At 42.6% G+C, this 17379-nt stretch overlaps 1 pseudogene across 1 annotated transcript in view; it reads right to left on the reverse strand.

The window, feature by feature from the left end:
* The window catches only part of LOC144755475 (cytochrome P450 2A9-like), a 572487-nt pseudogene that overhangs the window by 342435 nt on the left and 212673 nt on the right, over positions 1 to 17379 (reverse strand). The gene's annotated exons all lie outside the window — the stretch shown is intronic.

Raw genomic sequence — 17379 nt, forward strand, 5'->3', positions numbered from 1 at the left:
AGTGTAGTTTAGACAGAAGGCTGGGCTGTGAGAGCTATGGGAAGATGACATATGAGAAGCTCACTAAAGTTTATAATTTAAAATCAACTCTACAACAACAATCTGAAGAGTGATTATGACGAGGGAATCTGCTGACAACTGGTGGCTGCATGAAGTCTTATTCAGGAGGCGAGAGCTGGGGAGTGGTGATAATTACTAGTGCTTTTGATGTGAAGTATATTCGGGACTACTGATTGAAAAGACTTATTTTGGGAAAACAGAGATTTATGGAATCACACTGAGAGGAGTGGGGAGTTTATCAGAAACATAAAACAAAGAATGTGCTAATATTTAAAAAAAACATTTCTATAGAAGGAGTAGGAGGAGCAGGAGGCTGGGATAATAGGATCAAAATCCTCCATGTGAAGGCAGCAGAAAATGTAAAACTACAGAGCTTAATTCAATAAGCTTAGTTTAATAAGCGACACGATGAAGAAACAGCTTAAACTGGCGGCAGCTGCAGCAAAAGCGGATGTTGTAATTGCTGCAAAAAATGAAGCGCGTTCAGCAAAAGCCAAGCTAAATCAGTCTAAGGGGAGTAATAAACTACATCAGGCTGAGTCCTCTTTTTAGTTCTCAAAGTTCTGGGGATTGAGGATTTCCCTTTAAAAGATATAAGATCGCTGGTGCGCGCAGCAGTTGCATCTAACGTTCCAAATTTTCAGTTAGGGATCTCTGATTTGCGGACAGATTTGGAGCTAAAAATTAGCAGAGACTTTCCTCTTTTTCTGAAGAAGAGTGTACCCCCCTCTGTTTTGTCTGGTAAACCGAGAAAGGATGCTCTGGTGCAGGATGTTACGGGGGACACAGGGGATCCAATAGCAGCTGCCTCTCCAGTGGAATCAGTATCTTCTTTGGACGTTCTTTGGGGTTGCCTTCTCTGGGGGGGTACCCCCTTCCGTTACAGGTACAGGTACAGGCTCCAGTTCTAGACCCCTGACTCCGATCCTAATTAACACTGCGACCATGGCAATTGCCACTGCAATCCCACTCCCTCAGTCTCTGCCTTCTCTTCATCATACCAGCGCTAATGCTCTTCAAATGCAACCAAAGGACATCTCCGTGAGCCAAGTTCAGGCTCTGGGGCAATCAGACAAGCAATGTTGGCAGCCCCCCTTCAGAACAGTTAATGCCCTTAGCTCTCCTAATGCCCCAAATCTTGCCAGAAAGTAGCTCTATTTCATTAGATGTCGGGGCTGATCAGGATAATGACGGGCACTAATCAGAGCCTGTCTTTGTATCTAAGGATGAAAAGGTTGTTGTATGCTAGATGGATATTAAAACTATGTTAAATATAATTCTTGACGAAATCAGAGATATGAAGAAAACTCAGCAGTTAGAAATATTATCAATCCAGCAACGCTTGGGGAAAATAGAGGAAGCAGTTGCTAGTCTTCCGGGTCTTTTTCAGGCGGCTGAGACAAGGATCTCCTCCCTCGAAGACCAAATGATTGATGTTATTCAACAAGTGGATTCTGTGTCCCCTGAAAAAATAATCATGGAGAATAAGATTGAGGAACTTGAGAATTGTTCCCGCTGCTCTAATCTTCGGATAGTTGGCATTCCAGAACGGCTTGAAGGGGGTGATACTCTCAAGTGGGTTGAAACATTTATAAAGAAGAAAGTGCTACCTGAATTTTCTCGGGGATTTAACATTAACTAGAGCTCATCGGGTCCCTGCCCATCTTTCTCCAAACGAAAAGTTCCCCCGTACGATACTGGCCAACTTCACTGACTATCTTGTAAAGGAAAAAGTTCTGACTACTGCAATTCAGTCACGTCAATTTGAAATAGAAAATGGAGCCAAATGCAGAATCTTTTCTGATATGTCGGCAGTGGCGGCCAAAAGACGAAAAGAGTTTGTGAAGCTACTCTACTTGTTTAAAGCTCAAGGGGCACAAGATTCGATTGCACAACAATCAAAACTTAAAGTTCTTGTCTAAGGAAAGTTTAATCTATTCACTCGTCCAGAAGGAGCTGCTTAAGACAATCTCTGCTGGAAAATAATTGATTGGTTGCTCTTTTCTTGGTTTTTGACTTTTTCCTGACTTTTTTTTCTTGAATCTCTGATTTGGTGATTTAAAATTTTTACAGAGTCTTTTTCAGATTAGTTCTTTGTTTCCCTTCGAGAGATCACTTTGTGGTGCAATATCAGGGCACCAGTATGTCCTTTGGGGAGGGGGAGTTTGTGGTTAGCGGGAATAGCCACAGTTCCTAAGGGGTGGAGAGTTATTTTTAGGGTGGGTTAGGGTGGGTGGGGGAAGTGGAAAAATGAGCAGGTGCTATAAGGAAGGTGTTAAATGGTGTAGGAATCAATGTAGAACAGAATTGCAGTATGTTGAGCTTTTGATTCTCTTTTTTTTTATTTTTTTAAATGAGCTTATCTAGTAATTGCCAAATTCTCTCTGTTAACGTTAATGGAAGTCTGAACAGACGTAAATATGGTGGGCTGATTAGGTGGCTAGTTACTTTAAGACCTCAAATTCTTCTGCTGCAGGAAACTCATTTAAAATCTAATATCCCAAAATGCTTTATTCCAGGAATGTTTTCAAGGGTGTTTTTCACCTCTGCAGGTGTTGCAATGCGAGGGGTAGCTATATATGTTTCTCGTGAATTTGACTGGGTGTTTCTTCAGGAGCAAAGGGATATTCAGGGTAGGTGGATATGGGTTCAGGTGTCATTAAACGGCCAGCTTTTGAATTTTGTTAGTTACTATGGGCCAATATTTGATGACGAATCTGCTTTACGTTCACTTCATAAACTTTTGATTGGAGTTTTGGGGCAAATTGTGCTAGGGGGCGATTTTAATTATATTCAGGATTTAAAAATGGACACTTCAAATAGAGGGAAAAAACAATTGAAACCCAAAATGAAGAAGCTTTTTGGCGCATTGGTAGATGACCTTCAATTAGTAGATGCATGGCGTTTTTTTAATCAAACTATTCATCAATATACCTGTTCTTCACGCCAACATCAAACGGCATCTCAAATTGATTTTTTTTTGCTTTCACGCTCACTGATTTTTAGAGAGGCAGATATTGGTAGCAATGCTTTCTCTGACCATTCTTATGTTTAAGTATGTATAAAAGTGGGCTACTCTAAAAAGTGCAGGTCCAAGTGGCAGATGGATCGCCTTGTTCTGCAAGACCCAGTTTGGCTTGAAGAATTTAGAGGTTGGATAAAAGATTATTTTTCCATTAATGTAGGGACTGCTGATATGTTTTCTGTCTGGGGGGGTTTTAAGGCTGCAGCCCGTGGACAGATGATTGCTGCCTCCGCTAAGAAAACCAGGGAACGTCTAGATAAAATAGTTCAGCTTCAGCTGTCACTAATACATGCTGCCAATCCGGTGGGCCCCTTAAATCGGACTCAGCTGGAACAGGCTAGAAAGGCTTTAAGAGATGTTTTTCATTTTGGAGGAAATAAACAGCTCCCAGACTTACGGTCAGAAGGTTTATGAAGAAAGCCAAATGGTGGGTAAGATGCTTGCTTGGTCAACTCGGGCTCGACAAGAATCTGCTTGCATCCTAGAAATAATAGACCCCCAATCTAATGCTGTAGTAACGGATAGAGTTGATATTCCTTGAATATTTCTTAATCACTTCCAACAAATTTATACTACTAATCATTTGGTCAATCTTGAGTTGATTGAGGAGTATTTTGCCTCACTTCAAATTCCTAAAATATTGCAGAATGTAGCGACGATGCTACTGATGAAAATTACAGAAGTTGAGATCGCAGCCGTTATTAAATCTCTGGCCGCAAAAACTTGTGGTGAGGATGGGCTCCAGAGTGAACTATATAAATGTTTTGTGAAAGAGTTGACCCCATTTTTGTTAAAGTTATTTGAGTTTATTAAAATGGGTGGGGCGCTGTCCCTGAATTAAAAAAGCGATAGTAGTTAGCTTTGTAAAAAAAGGTAAACCTTCTAATAATCTGAACTCTTACCGTCCAATCAGTTTATTGAACACCGATTATAAAATTTTCATGAAAATGTGGGCACAGCGGTTTACTTCTGCAGCTAAAGAAGTGAAACATGGTGATCAAACTGGGTTTATTGCGGGCTGAATGATGTCGACTAATACCCCTTTTTTGATCCAAGCTCTTTATTTTTTAAGTTTGAATAAGGCGCCTGCCTGTATCATGATGGTAGATGCAGAAAAAGCCTTTGATTTCGTTAACTGGGATTCATTATTTTTTGCACTTTCTAGGTCTGGTTTTCCACAATTTGTAATAACTATGATTATAAATATGTACCAGGGGGCACAGGCTCAGATCATAGTTAATGGGGATCAAGGAGGGTTAATTAAGTTTAACCGCGGGACCAGGCAAGGTTGTCCCTTATCACCACTTTTGTTTACTTTTTTTATTGAACCTCTTGCAATTAGATTACGAACTAATAGCAACATTAGAGCCCCAGTCGCAGGTATGGCAAAATTGAAACTTTTTGCTGATGATGCTATTTTGTATCTAGATCCAGAAAAGGTAAATTTACAGTCAACTATGGCTGAGTTTAGGAAATTTCAACAAATAGGGGGTTACAAAATTAATCCTTCTAAAACTGAAATTTTAATGTTAGACTCTGGGCTGGTGTGCCTTCCAGAAGAGTTAAAACAACAAGAGAGAATAACTGATCCTATTAGGTATTTGGGTATTTACGTTACGGCTCATTATGGGGAATTAGTTAAGAACAATTATGAAGCCACTAGTATTAAAATTCAGAATTTGCTGAATAAACGGTCCAATCTTCCTCTGACTGTGATAGGACGAGTGGCATTAATTAACCTCTTTTGATTTTTTTGTTTATAAATATACCGGCCAAGGTTAACGTTAGTTTTTTCAAAGGAATCGATGCTATGATTAGATCATTTGTGTGGAAAAAAAAAGACTACTAGAGTTAAGCTTTCAATTCTGCAATTAAATACACAGTTGGGTGGGCTGGCGCATCCAAATTTTCGTCTTTAATATGACGCATCATTTCTTGACTATGTGGCCGGTCTGTTGTTTTCATCAGCAAGATGATCCAAGAGGCCAGAATTCAACTCCCCACTTTTTTAAAGTCTGCAAAACTTCCCAAAAAAACCCATTATAAAACATTATTAGATTTTTCTAACCGACTGTGTATGGTTTTTAAACAAAAGGATTTCTCTGGGTTCTTTTCCTTAAAATGAATCGAGTGTCGTGACTTAGGTTTATATATTCATTCTATTCATTTGAAAAAATGGAACAACTCAGGTTTACGAGTTGTGAATCAATTGGGCATACAGGGTAGGTTGATCACCTGGGAAGAAGTCCTGGCTAGAAGTTCGGGCCCCAATAAACCTTCTTTTTCTTAATTTATCCAAATTATTAATTTCTTGAAAAAATATAATTTTATTTTAAACATCCCTCCTGGCAAAATTGCTTCTGCACTTTATGTATCAAGATTGTCTGGAGTAGGCAATTGGTATCAACTATTGAATTATCAAGATGAATCTCCTTAGGTTTTAACACTTTCAATGCTAAAGGTATTTTCCCAAGGTGCTGCATGCCCCTTTTTCCCATTGTTCATGACGAGCTCAGCTCGTCATGAGCACACGAGCAGTGTACTGCATGACGAGCTGAGCTCATCATGAGCATGGAAGGGGTTAAAGACGTTGGAGAAAGTCGAAGCTCATACGCAATGCGCTTTTTCTTACCAGGATTGGCAAAGGATCTTATTTTAGGTAATAAGGTTTTGTGAGCCGCTAATTACAAAAGAATGGCATTGGTTGCCAACTAGATGGTTTACTACACCCCAGAAGTATTAAACAACATATATCCAGAGGTGATAAATAGCTGTTTTCGTTGTGGAACTTTAGCAGAAGGGGGATGGCGACATATCTTTTTTTCGTGTCCTAAGTTAAAAGTTTTCTGGGAAAAAATATTTGCATATTTTAGTGGCTCGATTATGAAAACTTACAAACGTTCAGTAGAAGCTGCTCTGTTTGGCATAGGTATTAGAGAGGTTATTCTTTCTGACTCTCAGGAATGTTTTCTCGCTATTACTATGTTGGTTGCCCGTTCATTGATTCTACAAAACTGGAGGTCACTGGAAATACCTTTGTTTGAGAAATGGTTGAGTAAAATGAAACGTACAAAATGTTTTGAAGAAGCGTATGCTAAGCGGGTGGGGGCAATTAAGAAATTTTTGAGGGTCTGGGATTTTTTTGCTGACTGTTAATGTGATAATGATGTCTTTGGTTTACACCTCCCCCCCAAAAAATTCTCCTTTTTGTGTCGTGTAAATAATGGTTGTTTCCGCTTGGCCCTGCTCAATAAACAAACAAAAAATAGGTTGTATAAAACATATTAGACTGTAAAGGTACACATATTACTTAAGATGCCTAGTTGCACAATATAAAACTATTAATAGTGTTGCTATGTTGAACGCACAAGACAAATCACTTGTAGTACGTAGCGTTATACTCAGTAGGCTGGGCTACTGTAATGCCCTGTCATTCGAGGTGACTAAGTATCTTTTGAAAAGACTGTATAGAGTCCAAATGGCTACTGCGTAACTTGCCTTAAACAAGTCTCATTCCCATGCACCTTCTTACTTCTTGTTTAGTCTTACTTTTGTCATTCTGAATGTTCTTTTCAGCTCACTCAACTTCCTGTAGCTTCCCTTACTCCTTGTCCTTTTTAGTTCCATATTTTCCATATGTCATCTCTCTTCCGCATTCCATAACTTCACTCATCTTGTGATACCCGTTCCTATCCAGTCTAAACTCCTTACCACTGTGCAATATATGTCTCTCTCCTTTTCGTGTTTACCTCTCACTCCTGCACAGTCTTTCACTCATGAGCTCAGGCTCCTGCTCACACTCTTTGCTGTTGTTGTGCCATTGCTTTTACTCTCCCTATTATTTCTGCGCCTATTTTCCTTTTGTTCTAACTCCTTCGTTCTTTTCAGTCAGTTCTTTCTGTAGGTTTATTTTCCTAACCTTTCATTTTCCTTTCTTATTTCTTCTTCATCTTGTATTTCTTAGTTGCTACCCTTTCACTTTTTCTTTTTCTAACACATACTTTCTTTCTAATGTGTTATCCCTATGCCTTTCATTCTCTCTCCTAGAGGTCTTTTCCAATCATTTAAATTCCTCTACCTCTCACCTTTCTGTTCCCGGTTTGTAATCTCTCCCGGTGCCTCTACTTAATTGTTCCTATTCCTAATCCTTTTTCCTCACATTTATTGAGTCCTAATTCCTACACCCTCACCCTCAGTTCTGTCCACATTCCTCTCATCCCTGGGTTATTTATGACCCTCTGCCTCAGGGCATAGGATTCTTTTCAAAACCTATCATAAAATGCAATAGCCAAAGCAGCAATTGAGCAAAAATCTTGCTTAAACCACAGTTACAGCACCAACAGTAGCAGTTCAGGTTTCTGACATTCACAAGAAGCTGTTTTATAGGTAGCACCAGTGCAGCTGTCATACACACACACACACAGCAGGTACTATATAGGAAAGGAGAGTAAAATGTCCTCATACAGGTTATGCAGAGGCTGTAACTTTTCTTCACACAAAAGAGAAATAGTACACACCTGCACTGCAAGCTTCCCTGATGCAAATCAGGCATAAAGGAGGCAACTTCTGTGCAAGCTTCCTTCACACAAAGAACAGGTACACCATGAGCAACAGTGCTGCATACTTTCCTCGCATAAACAATTAGTATTTAAATTGCTCTCGCATCAGTGCATTACAGTGAGCAGCAGTGCAAGCTTCCCTAGAAAAATAGGTCCAGGATGGCCAGCAGATGCGCAACTTTCTCTTGCACTAAACGACAAATATGAGCAGCAGTGCGAGAGGTCTTCCTCATGAAACAGATACAGCACCGGAAACAGGAGTACTGCAAACACCCCTAAGACAAGTCATACACCATGGGAAACAAGAAGCAATGACAGGATCTTTCACTAGAGCGGTAAAGTAGTTGCAGCAGCTGGGCAAGCACCTCTCACCCAAACAGGTAGAATACCACAGAAGCAGAGCAAGCCTTTGTGACAAAACAGGTGATGAATTATGAAGGGATAGGTAAGAACAGGTGCCAATTGGCAATATGTCACATGTGACACCTGCAGCCATTCCTGTCTTTTCATCCAAAAGCACGGTGCAAACAGGGATTTCTGTTCCCATGTTTAAAAGCTAAACACAAAACAAGTTCCTGAATGTGATCTTGGATAAAAAGCTAGAACCAACTGGAGGTTTCTCAAATGATGGCAGGAGTGGGTGGGTCTGTGTGAAAACATACACACCACTAAGTCAAATTTGCCAGGCACAAATCATAAAATGTGATTAAATATACAACCTCAGTGTGCCATCAATTGCATTTTGGTTATGAATTTAAGGAGCAGCGTTCAAACTTGTGGCTTTAAGAGTTATAATATATGGGTTTTTGAGATACCTTCAGGATCAAGTATTCTTTTTAAAGATAATTTCTTTTTATTTTACTAATGGTTCTGATTCACATGATGGTGCTTACCTGGGTTCCCTTTCACTATATGTTTTTTCATATCTATAAATTACTTTTCACCTGTTCAAGCCACCTAAATGAACAACCAAAAACTTAGGGGGCGATTAGGATGGCGGACAGACTTTGTCCGTCATCAATCCTGTTGTGGCAAGGTACCGTCTGCCATAATGGTGGAGGTCCCGTGCACTGAATTAGTATGCACCCGCCACAGTGGCAGGTGCATTGCGCATTTTTAACATTGCGGCGGGCGGTGCTGAAAGCACCGCCCGCCGCAATGCTAAAAATGCATGTTGTGCGTTTCAAAGCACAACATGACAGGCACCGCACGGTGCCTGCCATGTTGTACTTTGAAACGCATGGGGGTACCATAGGTACCCCCCATGTGCACCCCCCACCCTCCCTTCACTCTGGGGGCCCGCAACGGGCCCCCAAACCAAAGACCGTTTGCCTTTCCGTGGCGGCATTGCCGCCACGGAAAGGCATTCCCCAAAGCCCATGCTAATATGGCTGGCAGTGTCTGATAGACACCGCCACCATATTAGACCTTTTCCGCTACGTCGCAAGGCGACCGCGGTGGAAAAGCGGCGGACGGTCTTCCCATCCGCCGCGGATCCCCCAGCCATCCCAATGTGGCGGGGCTCATTTCAGGAAGGATGGCGGACGGATCGCCCCCGCCGGGCCGGCGTTGGCTACCGCCAGCCCGGCAGGGGCAATCCATCTGCCATCCTAATTGGCCCCCATGTTTGGAGAATCCACAGTGATCTGGGTAAAGGGGTACATCAGGGGATTGTGTACCATGGAAAATTAGATGTGGATGGGTCATTGACACTGTGACTCACTTACTGAGTCTGGGGCATATCACACAAACACCCAGGGTTGGGTTTTGCATTAGTGTTGCCCGGTACAGCAATCTTTGTTGGTACCCTGCCCCACTGCCCATGGCCTCCGTCTGCATGGATTCCCTTGCTACCTCCCTCCTTCGTTGCCCCTCATTTCTCCATAACCTGAGTACATTTATAGCTACATCTCATCTGCTTTTGACACCATTGCTCCAGCTTGTGCTGTTAATGGCAAAAATCATCGCTCAGCATCTTGTTTTAATATGAACCTGCAGTATCTGAAGCCTAATGCAGACAGGCAGGATGTGCCTGATGAAAACAACACTGCTCCCAATTTAAACAAGGATATAATAATGCTAAAGACTTGTATAAGAAGGCCTTACATAAACTGTTCTAGCAAAATTATAATCCATCCAAAGAAGATTTAAGTTTGACAATCTTCTATCAGACAAGACTTATTTAAAACAACAATTTCAGCATTGTTGCACTATGTGCAAAACTGTTCTTGCACTAAGTGTGAAACTGTCAACTTTCACTGTCTCTAAAACCGATCAAATCACAACAAATTTTGATCCTCCATCATGTAATGTCATCTCTGTAAACCTAAGAAATCTCTAAGTACTGGGCCTTCCCTTGTATTCTATCAATTGATCACCATTATGCTAAACTGTTTTCTGTCTGGTCAAGATGCCTTTTAGATGCTTGTTCTTCCAAATTCTTAAAATGAGTTACTACCAAGAAAGCAGCATTTGTGATGGCTGAACATTGCAATCTTTCCCTCTCCACCTCCACTGTTCCCTTGAATTGGAAATAAGAAGTAGTCTCACCTCAGATGAAGATAAAGGTGGACCCTACATTAATTCTAATTGTGGGTTGAACTTATTTTTATCATTCTTTACTGTAATAGTTGAGGCAGGAGCATGTTTTAAATTTTTACAGTTTCTGGGAACATTCCCTACTGTTGGTTCTATGCAGGTGGTATTCGTCTAGACTATACCGCTAAATCTGTGAATATGCTCTTCTCTGGCTTCTAGTGCACCTACCCCTCTGGCTCTCTTTGACATATGTGCACCATACTTGACACCAGCTTGTATCCCATGGCATTTGCCAGAGATTGGGGTGTGGGACAGTACCCTACATTGGCTTAACCCTATTTGCTGTGATAGAAGTCAAGCTGTTGTTCTTAGTCTTTTTTTGTTCCACTTGGTTTCCAGACACTTGTGGTATTCCACAGGTCTCCTTGTTAGCCGCACTCTTTTTAACATTTATGTATTGCTACTAGCCTTACATATCAGACAGAGCTCATAAATGTCCCTCTTACTGCCACCTGGGTGGCATGCTGTTGATCTTTTTGCTTCTTCCAAATGCCTTTGATCAATCTCCAGAGCATGCATTCTGCAATTGCCTGATAGAAAAATCCAAGTGGAAAGTTGAAGAATTATTTAAAATTGAACAATTCTAAAAACCAAATACTGTTTTTTAGAGATGTGTCCTCTCTCTGGTCTAGCTTCTACTATCCTGCTTCTGTGGAAGACTTACCAGCTCCACTTACTCTAGGCCAAAAAATCTGGCAGATTGATTGATGATCAACTTTTGTACATACCTCAAATTGCCGAGTTGAGGGCGTCTTTTTTTTTACCTTTGCACATGAGGAAAATGCCACTGCTTCCATCTTCCTATAACAAATGTTAGAATCCGAGGTCTCTGGTTGGCACAGGTATGCACTTGTGACAAGCAGGGGCCTCTTCCTCTAGTCAGGGCATGGGAACTACTCCTTCAAATAACCCCTGCTCACCCTCTAGGTAGTGTGGCGCGAGCAGACAAGGCTAATCTTCAGGGCGATAGTTAGTTAAGCATTTATGATCACGCACAGTAAACCCACTTACCCACCACAAATGGACACCAGTCGTAAGGTTGTATCAAAAATACATAGACTTTATATAAAAATACTTCAGTTGCAGAATTAACACAAGACCATATAATGTTTAGCGATTTGAGTCCAACAGATTTAAATAGGCACTTAGTCTTTCAATGTTCGTTGTTCAGCAAGGTACGATGACAGGGAAAACAGAACGTTGCGGACCCTGGATCCGATATGAACTCGAGACGGAGTTCAAGTGTACCTTGCTGGTGGAAGTCCGAGGCGTTTCAGGCATGGCTACTGGTGAGGGCGGACCCGGGACGAGGCCGACGGTTCTCCAGAGGATCTCTCCGGCTCGGCCCCCTCGAGGTGCGAGGTGGGTGAGCAGGACTGTGGAGGGTTGCGGCGATCCGGGGTCGATGCAGCTCACGGGGCGAGGCGCCGTTCAGGCCTGCGGGGCGTACTACTTCTTAGCACTCCAGTTCGTACTCGTGGATCTGTGAGGGGCGTCTCGTTCTCGGGCAGACGGGTGCAGCACCAGGCTTCCGGTACCACGGTACGGGGAGGCCTTTCTTGAGGTGCGGCACGAGCCTTGGTATGCAGGAGGGCAAAGCGAGACAGTCGAGTACGTTGCGACGTACGGACCGTCCGAGGCTATGGAATGCGCTCAGAGCAGATTACGGCTGGAGAGATGAGAGGCGCACAATGCGCTCCGTTAGCAGGCGAGGTGACAGGAGAGCGGGCGGCCCGGCACTGGAGCGAAGAGCGACTCAGGGTTGAGCGGGGCTCTCTGCAGCGGGGCGACCAGGCTCCGAGCTGTCGCGACCTTGGGAGGGACGAAGGCACCCGAGTCACAACGCTGGCGAGGTCCAACAGCAGACGGGCACAAGTAGAATGGAACCCAATGGTCCTGGGGTTCCGTTCAGGGGGCAAGCTCGCAATCAAGCCCTTGGAGATCGTTTCAGGCACAAGTCTACAAAGTCCTCTCTGGTCTTTTCCTCTCCTTTCTCAGGAAGGCACCACTGCAGGCCATTCTTACAGGATACAGACTGGTTTCCGTCCTTCAGCTTCTCTTGGTCCTTCTAGTCGGGCAGAGGTTCGTCGTGGTCAAAACTGGATCTGATTTGCAAGGAGCGGAGCTCCTATATTTATACTGAGATTCCTTTGTCTTTGCAGGCCAGGGGGCCTGAGCCTGGTTCAACCCGGTTTTGGAGTACTCTGTTTACAGGAAGCTGCCGTCTTCTTTCAGAGTGCAGGGCAGGGACATCAGACGCTCCGCAGGAGGTGGAGCCAGCATTGTGGTCGTGGAGCACAACCTTATCCAGAGTCAAGGACTACTCCTCCCACCCATCCTGGTGTAAGCACCCCATTCACCACCTGGAGGCCCAGACTGTCCCGGGAATCCCAGCCCTGTCACTCACACAAACCCAGACAACAGATCCACATCCTGGCAGAGGCGGGCTGAAATAGTTAGGCGAGCAAAGGCTAACTTTCTAAAAGTAGCATTTGCAAACACAGGATATTAAAATACGGGAAACATCCTTAACCATGATGTTTGTATAACGACTTACCTTAACCACGAAGAGTTAACAACGAAGAGGGCTGATCCACGATCGACGGAACAACGAAGGAGGGACCAACAACTTTACACGTCTTCCCCTCATGCTCACAGCAATTGGGCGATTGGGCTTCTAGAATACACGAGTATCACGTCACTTCTCCACGTCTTCCCATCAAGCTGACAGCAATTGGGCGATAGGGCTTCGAGAATACCGGACTATCACGTCACTTCTCCACGTCTTCCCCTCATACTCACAGCGATTGGGATAATGGGCTTCTAGAATACCGGAGTTGCAAGTGACAATGCGATTGGGCTCAGCACAAACAAAAAATAAGCTTAGTAGCCCGCAGAAAATTAAGAAAAGAATGTGGACATTGGCATCTAAAAAACAAATGACAACATTAACGTTTCAAATACACCAAGGATTACGTTTAAAAAAGTGTATTGGGATGTAGTCTGGTTTTATTCTGCTCGGATGAAAGAAATGCATCACATAAAGAATTAGTTAAAAAAAAACATGTAGATGATTAGAAGATAACATTAGATCTTCTCAGTTGGTCATTTTGCGAAACAAACAGGTAATTGTTATTACAATACTGCCATCTATTGGTTAGACATGAGAAGTTGATTTTCGTGGTTAAGGAACTCGTAAAAAATGTAGTGGTTTGAAATTCCTCGTTGTTCAGCCTTCGTGGTTGAGGAATTCGTGGTTTAGGCGGTCGGTATTTAATCATATAACCTAAAATACACCTTCCCTAAAGGACGTATTTTATTATTCTGAGTTCAGGCATACTAAACTCGACATGCCACCGTGTTCCCTGAGCCTACCGGAACTTTTAGCATGTAATAAGTCCGGCAGCTCATCTTGGCCCACGAGAACAGGCAGCCCTTCAATAGTGAAGAACGAAAAGGGCGGCAATTCACTATTAGGACATGCCACACATCACGGCTTGTCCTACCTTACGCTTACAATACCCCCTGCCCGTAGGCCTACCATAGGGGTGCCTGATATGAAGGTTAGGGAAGGTTTGGGGACTGGCAAGTGTGGGCACTGGCGCAGTCAGCGTGACAGTACGAGACTGAACGCAGGGTCTGCAATGGCGGACCCGAGACGCATCCTTCAAGGCCGCTTCTGTGGGTGGCGCAACCAGCGCTGCAAGCCCACTAGCGGCATTTGTATCTACAAGCTCCGGCACTCCTCGTGCTCGTTACTGGGGACTGACAGTAAACCAAATAAGTCAATTGTGGAAATCAATTACATATACACTTTACGTTGGGAGCACTTGCACTGCGGCACGGATTGGCCATGGCACAGTGCCCTGACCATCGAATACCAGCAAAACATCTGAGGCACATCAGCAAAAAGTGGAAGGGAGACTCACGCCAAGGTGCCAGGTCTAACAACAATCGAGAAGAATCAAGGCTGCCATCGTCCAAAGTGCTACGTAGATGCTCCATGACCACAAGGAGTGCAGATGCCGAAGTATGCATCAACCTAAAGCCGTTCTGGGAAGTGTCCAAAACCTATTTCTCTTCTAGAAACTTAGTTAGACTAGAGTTACCATATCTGTCTGCAACCATAGCAAGGAAAGGCGGTATAGAGATAGGCTGAACATTCTCAGGTTTGGAAGTGTCCAGAGAGGGTTTTGTCAGGAAGGGGATGACCTTGACATGCTTCCAGAGGCCATGAAGCACTAAATAAATGTATTACAGTAATCCAGTGTTAATTGATGGGGGAGATAGACCTTGTAACAGTGAAAAACAACTTTAGGGGGTTTTCACAGCTAGGACATGTAAAACATAAACCTACATGTTTTACTTTTTAAATACAATGCTCCCTTCAGTGTGAACCTCTAGGACCTAGCTTAGGGATGTGTTATCTATATTAAAATGGAAGGATTAGGCTTGACAAGAAGTTTATTTTGCCATGTCAAAATATGTCAGTGACATGGTTTAAAAGACTAATTTAAGTGGATGCCACGACTTGTTCTTCAGGCTCACTACTAGCATGCAATTTAAAGGCCCTGGATACAGGTAGTACCATATACTAGGGACTTACAAGTAAATCAAATGTGCCAATCAGGTATTAGTCAATTGTACCATGTTTTAAGGAGAGAGCACAAGCACTTTGGCACTGGTTGCAAGTGGCAAAGTGCACAGAATCCTAAAGTCACCAAAACCAAATACAGAAAAACTGTTGGAGTGAAGGCAAAAGCTTTGGGGAACACCAGACCAAGGATGTCAGGTCTAACACTAAGCATGTACAATTCTTCTAAAAAAAAGCCAAAAAGTAGCACTAGGCTTTTCCACAAGACATTCAAAATGTCCCCAGCGGTCATACATCCTCAAAGGAAGATCAAGCACATTAAAATAGCAATGTGTGTTCACTAGTGAAGACAGCATTATGTAACATGCTTTTAAACATACTCATTATATTTTGCAGACAGTTTAATACACCTACACTGCAGCACAAACTATCTGTGTGCCATATCCTGAAGCCCCTAAAACTGAAGCTTTGATTCCATACCAATGTTTATCTGTGTATGCACCTACTTTCAAATGCTTCACACATGCTGCATCCCCATTACAAGGTGGCCGCCAAAGTACTATTGATTGGAGTGCCTTTTTAGTCCATGCCTGGCTAAATAAAAATCTCCTTTATGCTATTTATCCGGCCTCTGGTCAAATAGTACATCTTCTGTGGCCAGATAAACAGTGAAGTTTCAACTATTTTGGCAGCCCCTGGCCACATAGCAGAGATTATCTACTATTTTGCTAGCCAATGTGTTAACAGCAAATATTATGCGCAGTTTGCCCAGTGGCATGTTAAATAACCATGTTCACTGTTATGCTAATAAATCTTCATTATACTAACATTTCTCCTTATGAGTTTGAATTAGGCCCCCATGAGATAGATATGTATCTTGCTCTGAAATTAACCATGTGTTCTGCAACCTAGTACTGTTTTGTGGATTTTTTTGGTACTGGTATATATTTCACATTTATGTAATATTTAGGTAATATATATGTTTATGCCACATAAATATATATGGGCTTACATACGAATATATAGCTTTACATTACGGTCTCTACTGTGTAGCTATAGTTAGGACCTAGGTACATTTTCAAGAGCGTTTTATTGGTTTGCTAATAACTTTGGCACTGTTTGGCAAATCATAATGAAACTTTCCAAACCAAAAGTTCTTCTACCTTAGCTCCTTCCTGCAATGTTTTGGGGTGATCCATCAATAAGGACCTACGAAAACAGAGTGGTCCCAAAACGCAAATGCTCTATGCAATTTTCATTGCATTTCTTTAACATTACAGTCCAAATGGCTGAACAGAATGACACCAAATTATTTTGACTCAGAATGCTTACTTTTTGTACTTTGGTGTAAATCCGTCAGTAATTTGAGAAATTAAGTTTCAAAATACTTTTCACATATATCCCACAGAAGCGAGAGGATCCCGTGAGTCCAGCAGATGCTTTCACTGTGCTTAGCTGGCTACAACTTGAAAAGAAATATTGTGCCCACCATTTCAGGACACAGGTACTCATTCCCTGTGTCCTGATTTCTTTTTTATAGTATAAAGGGGCAGGATAGGGAAACCCTGACCCCATAGACCTTGTGGAGCCTCCCAGAGGGAACGAGGCCAAATACAAAAAAATAATGTGGGTTGCCATGATCCTTCAGGACTCTCCTGGGAGCCAGCAGGGTTCTCTTCCTGCTGTAAGAGTCCCCTGGAATTGCATTTGCCCTTCCGTTTCTTGCAAGAGTTCTAGAAGTGCGAGAGTTCTGGAAGATCAGAAAACCATTAAAAAAGGGCATTGTGCACCTTGGGGCTGGGAGTTGTCCTGGCTCTGGCAAGGCCCTGCAGCCAACCTCACGCTGCATACCGCAAAAGGCCATAACTGTTGAATTTCAGTTTTTTAAAAAGTTTAGTTTAGACTGATATTTTCCCTATTGTGTCACTTTAACCCTTTAACCTTTGTTTTCTTAGTGAAAATATTATATATTTATCTATATATAGATAGATAGATAGATAGATAGATAGATAGATAGATAGATAGATCACTTTAAAATCAAAGTTTAGAGGGCCAATATAGTTAGTATCAGAGTTTACATGCACAAAATGTTGGTTCTCCCAAGATTTAAAAGATAAGAAACTATCCCTGCTCCAAACTGAGCGAAAGTGGCGCCACTGCTATTCGCCCGATTTAAAATCTGAGTATACCAAGGCTAGGAAGGTGTACATGAAGGCTATTCTTGCCACTAAATCTGCTTATTTTTCATCACATATTCTTAATTCAGCAGACAGACCCAAGGAGGTCTTCTAAATTTTAAATGAGCTGACTGACCTAGACAGTGTCCGCCCTAGGGTGAGTCCAACCCAGACCTTTTGTGATGCCCTCAACTCTTATTTTATTGATAAAACTGTGGACATCAAGATGAGCATTCCCAGTTACCCTGGCGATGCCCCTTCTGCTTCCTATACCACCACCAAGGTCACATTAAACAGCTTTCCGACTATGACCTCAGAGCAATTCTTAGAGTTACTGGCAAGAGTCAAGTCAGGGGCTCCCTCTGA

Source organism: Lissotriton helveticus, chromosome 5_1, assembly GCF_964261635.1.
Source record: "Lissotriton helveticus chromosome 5_1, aLisHel1.1, whole genome shotgun sequence".
In the NCBI taxonomy this organism is placed as follows: Eukaryota; Metazoa; Chordata; class Amphibia; order Caudata; family Salamandridae; genus Lissotriton; species Lissotriton helveticus.